The sequence below is a fragment of the Sycon ciliatum genome, chromosome 2 (genome assembly GCF_964019385.1).
Source record: "Sycon ciliatum chromosome 2, ocSycCili1.1, whole genome shotgun sequence".
Lineage (NCBI taxonomy): Eukaryota > Metazoa > Porifera > Calcarea > Leucosolenida > Sycettidae > Sycon > Sycon ciliatum.
Window position 1 is genome coordinate 18429610 of NC_088644.1, and position 12295 is coordinate 18441904.

Consider the following 12295-nt stretch of genomic DNA (forward strand, 5'->3'; position numbering starts at 1 on the left):
TTTTGGTTTGCTTGGAGGGCGCTGGCACCCACATTTATTGACCCAGAAAATTTGGCACTGCTGTGAATAGTTTAGTCGCAAAGTGAAGATTCACGGGTAAAAAGCCCCAAACTGTCAGAAAGGTTATTTTTCAGCTTTCAGCAGCCCTGGGCGAGTTCTTTAGAGAAATGTGGCTCTTTTTCTTGGTGCACTTGTCTATGTCCAGCTACAGAAGGAGATGAGGATGGTCATTGTCTGTTTCTGAGCTGCGAACGGGCAGAAAGGTGAGAAAATGTCGGATTTTGACCATTTGTGCTGACCTTTGTGTAACGAATTTATGTTACGACTATGATTTACGCATGTCGTTGTATTTGGTTCTTGTCTTGTGGAGTCCAGTGTCTGATGTCATATATGGTCTAGGTGTACGCGTGAGCATGGTGTGATGTGTGACGTTTATGGTATGTGGTGCATGCAGGAGTACGCGTTGTCAGAGTGTGAGGATGTGCTTCCGTCTGTGTGAGAGTGACTGTCAAGTGAATGCAGTACATGCGCAGTGCTAGTTTGGTCTGGGAATGAGAGTCGTGTGTGATTCGTCCGTGGTCTGGTTGTCTTGGTCTTGGTCATGTGTTCTGTACGTATTAGTCCCTGATTGGTCGTCACGATTTGTCCTCGGTTTATTACTGCTTGTTCTTTGTTGGTCCTCTGAGTCTTTTCCCGGGAGTCTTTCCTGTTGTCCTTCCTGTCGTCTCCAAGTTTCGTCTTTCTCCTCCTGTGCCCTTTCCGTTTGTATAAGAAGTCAGAAACTCCACCAAGTTGTTTGAGCTGTTGTGTGACAGGGGCCAGGGGGAGAAGGCAATACTATTTCCTTTACATTGGCGCCCAACGTTCGCTCGACGCAGGGTACTACCTCTGCAGCCCACGACCCTGGGATCGTTTTGTTTTCACCGTGGCTTCAGTTCGTGCTCGCCGTTTCGAAATATATTTTATTTCTCGTCGTTCAACTCACTTCACCGAGATTGCTACTACGGCCATGGAGATGGAAAGGCGTTCGCCAGCCTGGCCTGCAGGCCCCTTACCCGGTGAGTCGCTCCCGGAACGGGATGTCGTTGTTGTACTAAATTAGTTGTTGCAAGCGAATCTCTTCGGAGATGGTGTGTCCAGTATGTTTTACTTCCCAGAAGCGCCCAGGGCCCGGGTGCTTTCCCCGTCGTTCTGTTTGTCGGGGCAATGTAGTATTTTCACAATCCGCGTCGTGGGTTTTGTTTTTGGTGCTTGTTATCTTTTCGCGATCTGGTTCTTGTGTCTCTCTTGTGTCTTTCTGTTTTGGGTTTTGGCAGTCAGTGTACGTATATTTGCTGGGGTTTGTGCAGTTTCTTGATTAGCCTTTCAGTGTAGTCGTGTACCTGTTTGGTTTGTCAGCTTAGTTCGGTTTAGTCTTTCAGGGAGCGTATTTTGTTCTCGTTTTGTGTCGACCTGCGGGTCTGTTCAGTTCACCAGGTGAATGTCTGATCATGGTGAGCCACGGTTCCCTTCGTGAGCTGGTGGGCCCCAGTGTTTGTTTAGCCTTTTGTCGGGGAAGTATAAAATAAAAAAAAAAAACAAATAAATAAAAATCTAAATATTATGGGTCGTGGGACGACAAGATTATTATGGGTCGTGGGACGACAGGATCATACGGGGTCGTGGGACGACAAGATGATCCGCCATCGGAAAAGTGTGGGACACTTATGCCGGCTCCGCGCCGAGTTTTCTAGTCAGGTTAGAGTCCTGTGGGTTTCTCCCCTTCTGAAGTTTGTGTGACAGTGTATCGATGGATTTTCGATTTGTTCTTTTCCCTGATTGACTACATGCCTGCTGTGTTCTGTTGCTCCATTTGTACATGTTATACACATCTTCCACATCCGAATGGGCAAGTCGTACGACGCACCACCTCGTGGAACCACACCCAAGGTTTTCCCATCTCCACGTCTGCAGCCAGCCACTTGCCGTTGTCCTGTCTTCTTCTCCTGTTATTGTGTCTTCTCAACCCTTTTGTTTTCCTCCTACTCCATTTTTCTACTTCTGAGAGTCGAGGTCGACTCTCGCCGGAGGGGAAGGCTGTGTAACGAATTTATGTTACGACTATGATTTACGCATGTCGTTGTATTTGGTTCTTGTCTTGTGGAGTCCAGTGTCTGATGTCATATATGGTCTAGGTGTACGCGTGAGCATGGTGTGATGTGTGACGTTTATGGTATGTGGTGCATGCAGGAGTACGCGTTGTCAGAGTGTGAGGATGTGCTTCCGTCTGTGTGAGAGTGACTGTCAAGTGAATGCAGTACATGCGCAGTGCTAGTTTGGTCTGGGAATGAGAGTCGTGTGTGATTCGTCCGTGGTCTGGTTGTCTTGGTCTTGGTCATGTGTTCTGTACGTATTAGTCCCTGATTGGTCGTCACGATTTGTCCTCGGTTTATTACTGCTTGTTCTTTGTTGGTCCTCTGAGTCTTTTCCCGGGAGTCTTTCCTGTTGTCCTTCCTGTCGTCTCCAAGTTTCGTCTTTCTCCTCCTGTGCCCTTTCCGTTTGTATAAGAAGTCAGAAACTCCACCAAGTTGTTTGAGCTGTTGTGTGACAGGGGCCAGGGGGAGAAGGCAATACTATTTCCTTTACATTTGAATTTCAATGTACCTCTCTATAACATGACCCAGCTGCATTGTCAGTGGTCGCATTTATTTGATTTTTGGTTTGCTTGGAGGGCGCTGGCACCCACATTCAGTAACCCAGAAAATTTGGCACTGCTGTGAATAGTTTAGTCGCAAAGTGAAGATTCACGGGTAAAAAGCCCCAAACTGTCAGATAGGTTATTTTTCAGCTTTCAGCAGCCTTGGCCGAGTTCTTTAGAGAAATGTGGCTCTTTTTCTTTGTGCACTCGTCTGTGTCCAGCTACACAAGGAGATCAGGATGGTCATTGTCATTTTGTGAGCTGCGAACGGGCAGAAAGGTGAGAAAATGTCGGATTTTGACCATTTGTGCTGACCTTTGAATTTCAATGCACCTCTCTATAACATGACCCAGCTGTAATATCAGTGGTAGCATTGATTTGATTTTTGGTTTGGTTGGAGGGCGCTGGCACCCACATTCAGTGACCCAGAAAATTTGGCACTGCTGTGGATAGTTTAGTCGCAAAGTGAAGATTCACGGGTAAAAAGCCCCAAACTGTCAGACATTGCGCGAAATCACGCGACACCTGTACATTTTCGATCTGCGGGATGAAGATGACGACGTCCATGCATCAGGTATCAGGGGGTAGTAAGATACTGGTATATTACTACTCCACGCCTCGAATCGTGCTGTCAAGCGTATGCGGGGGAGTGTAGCATGCCATCCCTTACACTTTCCAGCTCAGGGTTACCCTCGCTACCAATGGACGAAATTTCAGGGTCACAGCTTGCGCAACGGCTTTGTCCTGTGCGAATGGCCACTCGACATACTCAGCACAAATTTTCTATTGCATGCATGCACAAAATGTTCAACTTTCGTATTTTTGGCGACTTTACCACCGTCGTGGAGGCTGGTTGGTGAGGAGCAGGTAGCCATCCCTTGTGGAATCAAACACATGGTTCCACAGTGTGGCTGATTCCGCAAGAGCCAGGTCCATACGAGGAACATTCGCTTTGTCTTTTGCCGTCGAAGTAAGTCACTTTTCTTGTTCTCAGTGTTTTTTACGTTCAACGTTTCTGAGATTTTTGAATTATTCACTTTTCATTCTTTTAATACTTTATTTCTTCATGTTCACTGCCTCACTTGCCTTCTGATCTGGAGAATGTGACGGAGGTGACTGTTGGTTACTGCCTGGTATAACGGTTGCCGTGCTGTTGCTGTATTTCCGTCCTGCTCGCGACGTTGTAGATCACAAACAATTTGAAATCACATGAATTGTACTTACCGTCGTGCGTGCGGTATTAGGAAACACTGTGCAGATTAGATCGTCGCAATGTATCTATATGTGTGTCTGGTCATCCTGTGCCACGCAAGAACTCCAACCAGACGCATTCGTCCTGGCCCCGTTGATCGATTGTCCACTCGTCTTTCCTTGAAGAACGATTGATCAAAAAAAAATCGAGCTCGAGGACTTTTTGCAAAAAAACGGCTGAAAAAAGGAAGAAAAAAGGGTGCTCAGAAGGAGATCCGAGTACACAACCATGGTCCCAGCAGTTTATGTGGATGTCGCTCTAAGATGCGCGATTTCGCGCAATGAAGGTTATTTTTCAGCTTTCAGCAGCCCTGGGCGAGTTCTTTAGAGAAATGTGGCTCTTTTTCTTGGTGCACTTGTCTATGTCCAGCTACAGAAGGAGATGAGGATGGTCATTGTCTGTTTCTGAGCTGCGAACGGGCAGAAAGGTGAGAAAATGTCGGATTTTGACCATTTGTGCTGACCTTTGAATTTCAATGTACCTCTCTATAACATGACCCAGCTGCGTTGTCAATGGTTGCATTGACTTGATTTTTGGTTTGCTTGGATGGCGCTGGCACCGACATTCAATGACCCAGAAAATTTGGCACTGCTGTGAATAGTTTAGTCGCAAAGTGAAGAATCACGGGTAAAAAGCCCCAAACTGTGGGATAGGTTATTTTTCAGCTTTCAGCAGCCTTGGGCGAGTTCTTTAGAGAAATGTGGCTCTTTTTCTTGGTGCACTTGTGTATGTCCAGCTACAGAAGGAGATGAGGATGGTCATTGTCTGTTTCTGAGCTGCGAACGGGCAGAAAGGTGAGAAAATGTCGGATATTGACCATTTGTGCTGACCTTTGAATTTCAATGCACCTCTCTATAACATGACCCAGCTGCATTGTCAGTGGTCGCATTTATTTGATTTTTGGTTTGCTTGGAGGGCGCTGGCACCCACATTCAGAGAAATGTGGCTCTTTTTCTTGGTGCACTTGTCTATGTCCAGCTACACAAGGAGATGAGGATGGTCATTGTCTGTTTCTGAGCTGCCAACGGGCGGAAAGGTGAGAAAATGTCGGATTTTGACCATTTGTGCTGACCTTTGAATTTCAATGCACCTCTCTATAACGTGACCCAGCTGTAATATCAGTGTTCACATTGATTTGATTTTTGGTTTGCTTGGAGGGCGCTGGCACCCACATTCAGTGACCCAGAAAATTTGGCACTGCTGTGAATAGTTTAGTCGCAAAGTGAAGATTCACGGGTAAAAAGCCCCAAACTGTGAGATAGGTTATTTTTCAGCTTTCAGCAGAAAGGTGAGAAAATGTCGGATTTTGAAAATTTGTCCTGACCTTTGAATTTCAATGTACCTCTCTATAACATGACCCAGCTGCATTGTCAGTGGTCGCATTTATTTGATTTTTGGTTTGCTTGGAGGGCGCTGGCACCCACATTCAGTAACCCAGAAAATTTGGCACTGCTGTGAATAGTTTAGTCGCAAAGTGAAGATTCACGGGTAAAAAGCCCCAAACTGTCAGATAGGTTATTTTTCAGCTTTCAGCAGCCTTGGGCGAGTTCTTTAGAGAAATGCGACTCTTTTTCTTGGTGCACTTGTCTATGTTCAGCTACAGAAGGAGATGAGGATGGTCATTGTCTGTTTCTGAGCTGCGAACGGGCAGAAAGGTGAGAAAATTTCGGATTTTGACCATTTGTGCTGACCTTTGAATTTCAATGCACCTCTCTATAACATGACCCAGCTGCATTGTCAGTGGTCGCATTGATTTGATTTTTGGTTTGCTTGGAGGGCGCTGGCACCCACATTCAGTGACCCAGAAAATTTGGCACTGCTGTGAATAGTTTAGTCGCAAAGTGAAGATTCACGGGTAAAAAGCCTCAAACTGTCAGAAAGGTTATTTTTCAGCTTTCAGCAGCCCTGGGCGAGTTCTTTAGAGAAATGTGGCTCTTTTTCTTGGTGCACTTGTCATAAGGAGATGAGGATGGTCATTGTCTGTTACTGAGCTATTAACGGGCGGAAAGGTGAGAAAATGTCGGATTTTGAACATTTGTGCTGACCTTTGAATTTCAATGTACCTCTCTATAACATGACCCAGCTGTAATATCAGTGGTCGCATTGATTTGATTTTTGGTTTGCTTGGAGGGCGCTGGCACCCACATTCATTGACCCAGAAAATTTGGCACTGCTGTGAATAGTTCAGTCACAAAGCGAAGATTCACGGGTAAAGAGCCCCAAACTGTCTGATAGGTTATTTTTCAGCTTTCAGCAGCCCTGGGCGAGTTCTTCAGAGAAATGTGGCTCTTTTTCTTGGTGCACTTGTCTATGTCCAGCTACACAAGGAGATGAGGATGTTCATAGTCATTTTTTGAGCTGCGAACGGGCAGAGAGGTGAGAAAATGTCGGATTTTGACCATTTGTGCTGACCTTTGAATTTCAATGTACCTCTCTATAACATGACCCAGCTGCGTTGTCCATGGTCGCATTGATTTGATTTTTGGTTTGGTTGGAGGACGCTGGCACCCACATTCATTGACCCAGAAAAGTTGGCACTGCTGTGAATAGTTTAGTCGCAAAGTGAAGATTCACGGGTAAAAAGCCCCAAACTGTCAGAAAGGTTATTTTTCAGCTTTCAGCAGCCCTGGGCGAGTTCTTTAGAGAAATGTGGCTCTTTTTCTTGGTGTACTTGTCTATGTCCAGCTACAGAAGGAGATGAGGATGGTCATTGTCTGTTTCTGAGCTGCGAACGGGCAGAAAGGTGAGAAAATGTCGGATTTTGACCATTTGTGCTGACCTTTGAATTTCAATGTACCTCTCTATAACATGACCCAGCTGTAATATCAGTGGTCGCATGGATTTGATTTTTGGTTTGGTTGGAGGGCGCTGGCACCCACATTCAGTGACCCAGAAAATTTGGCACTGCTGTGGATAGTCGCAAAGTGAAGATTCACGGGTAAAAATCCCCAAACTGTCAGATAGGTTATTTTTCAGCTTTTAGCAGCCCTGGGCGAGTTCTTCAGAGAAATGTGGCTCTTTTTCTTGGTGCACTTGTCTATGTCCAGCTACAGGAGATGAGGATGGTCATTATCATTTTCTGAGCTGAGAACGGGCAGAAAGGTGAGAAAATGTGGGATTTTGACCATATTTTGTGCTGACCTTTGAATTTCAATGTACCTCTCTATAACATGACCCAGCTGTAATGTCAGTGGTCGCATTGATTTGATTTTTGGTTTGCTTGGAGGGCGCTGGCACCCACATGCAGTGACCCAGAAAATTTGGCACTGCTGTGAATAGTTTAGTCGCAAAGTGAAGATTCACGGGTAAAAAGCCCCAAACTGTCAGATAGGTTATTTTTCAGCTTTCAGCAGCCCTGGGCGAGTTCTTCAAGGAAATGTGGCTCTTTTTCTTGGTGCACTTGTCTATGTCCAGCTACACAAGGAGATGAGGATGTTCATAGTCTTTTTTTGAGCTGCGAACGGGCAGAAAGGTGAGAAAATGTCAGATTTTGACCATTTGTGCTGACCTTTGAATTTCAATGTACCTCTCTATAACATGACCCAGCTGTAATGTCAGTAGTCGCATTGTTTTGATTTTTGGTTTGCTTGGAGGGCGCTGGCACCCACATCCAGTGACCCAGAAAATTTGGCACTGCTGTGAATAGTTACCGTATTATCTCTAATATAAGCACGGTCCTTTATTTTTTCAATGTACCTCCGCCCCGTGCTATTAATGGAGACGTTCCTTTATTGGAGACTGTTCCATTATTATTTCAACCTCATTTCAGAGGCATGTTGCCATGCCAAATTCATGTATGACACACACATTTCAGGGTTTTTTTCGCCGGTACAGATAATGAATTTACACAGTGTGCTTATAATGGAGACTGAGCACTTTATTTTTTGAATGCCGCCCCAAGGTGTTCTATTATTGGAGACGTGCTATTATTGGAGACTGTGCTTATATTAGAGATAATACGGTAAGTCGCAAAGTGAAGATTCACGGGTAAAAAGCCCCAAACTGTCAGATAGGTTATTTTTCAGCTTTCAGCAGCCCTGGGCAAGTTCTTCAGGGAAATGTGGCTCTTTTTCTTGGTGCACTTGTCTATGTCCAGCTACACAAGGAGATGAGGATGTTCATAGTCATTTTTTGAGCTGCGAACGGGCAGAAAGGTGAGAAAATGTCGGATTTTGACCATTTGTGCTGACCTTTGAATTTCAATGCACCTCTCTATAACGTGACCCAGCTGTAATATCAGTGTTCGCATTGATTTGATTTTTGGTTTGCTTGGATGGCGCTGGCACCCACATTCAGTGACCCAGAAAATTTGGCACTGCTGTGAATAGTTTAGTCGCAAAGTGAAGAATCACGGGTAAAAAGCCCCAAACTGTGAGATAGGTTATTTTTCAGCTTTCAGCAGCCTTGGGCGAGTTCTTTAGAGAAATGTGGCTCTTTTTCTTGGTGCACTTGTCTATGTCCAGCTACACAAGGAGATGAGGATGGTCATTGTCTGTTTCTGAGCTGCAAACGGGCAGAAAGGTGAGAAAATGTCGGATTTTGACCATTTGTGCTGACCTTTGAATTTCAATGTACCTCTCTATAACATGACCCAGCTGCATTGTCAGTGGTCGCATTGATTTGATTTTTGGTTTGCTTGGAGGGCGCTGGCACCCACATTCAGTGACCCAGAAAATTTGGCACTGCTGTGAATAGTTTAGTCGCAAAGTGAAGATTCACGGGTAAAAAGCCTCAAACTGTCAGAAAGGTTATTTTTCAGCTTTCAGCAGCCCTGGGCGAGTTCTTTAGAGAAATGTTGCTCTTTTTCTTGGTGCACTTTTCTATGTCTAGCTACAGAAGGAGATTAGGATGGTCATTGTCTGTTACTGAGCTATTAACGGGCGGAAAGGTGAGAAAATATCGGATTTTGAACATTTGTGCTGACCTTTGAATTTCAATGTACCTCTCTATAACATGACCCAGCTGTAATATCAGTGGTCGCATTGATTTGATTTTTGGTTTGCTTGGAGGGCGCTGGCACCCACATTTATTGACCCAGAAAATTTGGCACTGCTGTGAATAGTTTAGTCGCAAAGTGAAGATTCACGGGTAAAAAGCCCCAAACTGTGAGATAGGTTATTTTTCAGCTTTCAGCAGCCTTGGGCGAGTTCTTTAGAGAAATGTGGCTCTTTTTCTTGGTGCACTTGTCTATGTCCAGCTACACAAGGAGATGAGGATGGTCATTGTCTGTTTCTGAGCTGCAAACGGGCAGAAAGGTGAGAAAATGTCGGATTTTGACCATTTGTGCTGACCTTTGAATTTCAATGTACCTCTCTATAACATGACCCAGCTGCATTGTCAGTGGTCGCATTGATTTGATTTTTGGTTTGCTTGGAGGGCGCTGGCACCCACATTCAGTGACCCAGAAAATTTGGCACTGCTGTGAATAGTTTAGTCGCAAAGTGAAGATTCACGGGTAAAAAGCCTCAAACTGTCAGAAAGGTTATTTTTCAGCTTTCAGCAGCCCTGGGCGAGTTCTTTAGAGAAATGTTGCTCTTTTTCTTGGTGCACTTTTCTATGTCTAGCTACAGAAGGAGATTAGGATGGTCATTGTCTGTTACTGAGCTATTAACGGGCGGAAAGGTGAGAAAATATCGGATTTTGAACATTTGTGCTGACCTTTGAATTTCAATGTACCTCTCTATAACATGACCCAGCTGTAATATCAGTGGTCGCATTGATTTGATTTTTGGTTTGCTTGGAGGGCGCTGGCACCCACATTTATTGACCCAGAAAATTTGGCACTGCTGTGAATAGTTTAGTCGCAAAGTGAAGATTCACGGGTAAAAAGCCCCAAACTGTGAGATAGGTTATTTTTCAGCTGTCAGCAGCCCTGGGCGAGTTCTTCAGAGAAATGTGGCTCTTTTTCTTGGTGCACTTGTCTATGTCCAGCTACACAAGGAGATTAGGATGGTCATTGTCTGTTACTGAGCTATTAACGGGCGGAAAGGTGAGAAAATATCGGATTTTGAACATTTGTGCTGACCTTTGAATTTCAATGTACCTCTCTATAACATGACCCAGCTGTAATATCAGTGGTCGCATTGATTTGATTTTTGGTTTGCTTGGAGGGCGCTGGCACCCACATTTATTGACCCAGAAAATTTGGCACTGCTGTGAATAGTTTAGTCGCAAAGTGAAGATTCACGGGTAAAAAGCCCCAAACTGTCAGAAAGGTTATTTTTCAGCTTTCAGCAGCCCTGGGCGAGTTCTTTAGAGAAATGTGGCTCTTTTTCTTGGTGCACTTGTCTATGTCCAGCTACAGAAGGAGATGAGGATGGTCATTGTCTGTTTCTGAGCTGCGAACGGGCAGAAAGGTGAGAAAATGTCGGATTTTGACCATTTGTGCTGACCTTTGAATTTCAATGAGGATGGTCATTATCATTTTCTGAGCTGAGAACGGGCAGAAAGGTGAGAAAATGTGGGATTTTGACCATATTTTGTGCTGACCTTTGAATTTCAATGTACCTCTCTATAACATGACCCAGCTGTAATGTCAGTGGTCGCATTGATTTGATTTTTGGTTTGCTTGGAGGGCGCTGGCACCCACATTCAGTAACCCAGAAAATTTGGCACTGCTGTGAATAGTTTAGTCGCAAAGTGAAGATTCACGGGTAAAAAGCCCCAAACTGTCAGATAGGTTATTTTTCAGCTTTCAGCAGCCCTGGGCGAGTTCTTCAGGGAAATGTGGCTCTTTTTCTTGGTGCACTTGTCTATGTCCAGCTGCACAAGGACATGAGGATGTTCAGTCTTTTTTTGAGCTGCGAACGGGCAGAAAGGTGAGAAAATGTCGGATTTTGACCATTTGTGCTGACCTTTGAATTTCAATATACCTCTCTATAACATGACCCAGCTGTAATGTCAGTAGTCGCATTGTTTTGATTTTTGGTTTGCTTGGAGGGCGCTGGCACCCACATCCAGTGACCCAGAAAATTTGGCACTGCTGTGAATAGTTTAGTCGCAAAGTGAAGATTCACGGGTAAAAAGCCCCAAACTGTCAGATAGGTTATTTTTCAGCTTTCAGCAGCCCTGGGCGAGTTCTTCAGGGAAATGTGGCTCTTTTTCTTGGTGCACTTGTCTATGTCCAGCTACACAAGGAGATGAGGATGTTCATAGTCATTTTTTGAGCTGCGAACGGGCAGAAAGGTGAGAAAATGTCGGATTTTGACCATTTGTGCTGACCTTTGAATTTCAATGTACCTCTCTATAACATGACCCAGCTGTAATGTCAGTGGTCGCATTGTTTTGATTTTTAGTTTGATTGGAGGGCGCTGGCACCCACATCCAGTGACCCAGAAAATTTGGCACTGCTGTGAATAGTTTAGTCGCAAAGTGAAGATTCACGGGCAAAAATATGGAAGTCTGAAGCTGTTCTCGGGACAGGGTGTAGAGAAAAACAATTCGGACAGCAAAAGTTTCTACAGAAGCTGCAATCGCCATCATGCCGCAGTCGATATCTTGGCAACCAAACGCCGCCTGCATGACCTGGAATCAGCTACCGACCACAATGGTGATCCAATAGTCCGTGCTAAGAGGCACTACACACAGAGGAACGCACCACAGTAACTGCCATTGTGCCCATCAAATATATTGTAAGAACTGTTTCTGTGTTGCGGCTGGGGCATTAATTAAATTCCATGACAGTCACCCCGATAATATTAGGACCTTGCAACTAACTTCCCTGCACTCTGTTCTGGTTGTGGGCTTGTGTACTTTCATGTGTCAGTGTGCAACTTTGATATTGTAACACGAAGTGCGACATTGGATATAATTTACTTCAAATTCTGTGTGTACTTGTTGGCTAATACCTGGGTTGCGCAGCGTAACTTCGAATAATCTGAATGAATGGTGTATATGTTATTTTGCTGCCTGCCTATCTGTAGGACTTGTGGAATCAGCTACCGACCACGATGGTGATGCGATAGCCCGTGACAAGAGGCACTCAGTGACACACAGAGTACCGCGGCAGTAACTGGCATTGTGCCCATCAATAAAATATATCGTAAAAATAAAATGAAATTATGACTTCTGGTGTGCGAGTGCTTGTCAAAGTATTACAGATAAGCTGAAGTTTATTTTATAACGAAAAATCATGCTGCATGATTCCTTGTTGAAAATATTGTTTACAAAACCAGAATCTTTTTCCCAACGTGCACAGACAGTTCCTCTATGAATAAACTTTTCTGGGGAACTATTTTCCCGTCTGGTCCACTGCAATACCAAGTAGGGATGTCAGCGAACGCACTGCGCAGGCCTCTGCGCATGCATTGCGTCATCGATTTTTTGAACGTGATCGCGGCCGACAGAGAAAACATGGCCGCGGTCTG

The 12295-nt window shown here is 44.8% G+C and overlaps 2 long non-coding RNA genes across 2 annotated transcripts; both read left to right on the forward strand.

Moving 5' to 3' along the window:
- Nucleotides 1-297: 297 nt before the first annotated feature.
- Nucleotides 298-2562, forward strand: LOC135809036 (uncharacterized). Its single transcript, XR_010552160.1, has 2 exons — nt 298-1058; nt 1894-2562. It is a non-coding gene; the product is annotated as an uncharacterized LOC135809036 (long non-coding RNA).
- Nucleotides 2563-10333: 7771 nt separating this feature from the next.
- LOC135810772 (uncharacterized) lies at nt 10334-12017 on the forward strand. The gene is made up of 4 exons (XR_010552379.1): nt 10334-10379; nt 10692-10747; nt 11057-11114; nt 11852-12017. It is a non-coding gene; the product is annotated as an uncharacterized LOC135810772 (long non-coding RNA).
- The last annotated feature ends 278 nt before the right edge of the window (nt 12018-12295 follow it).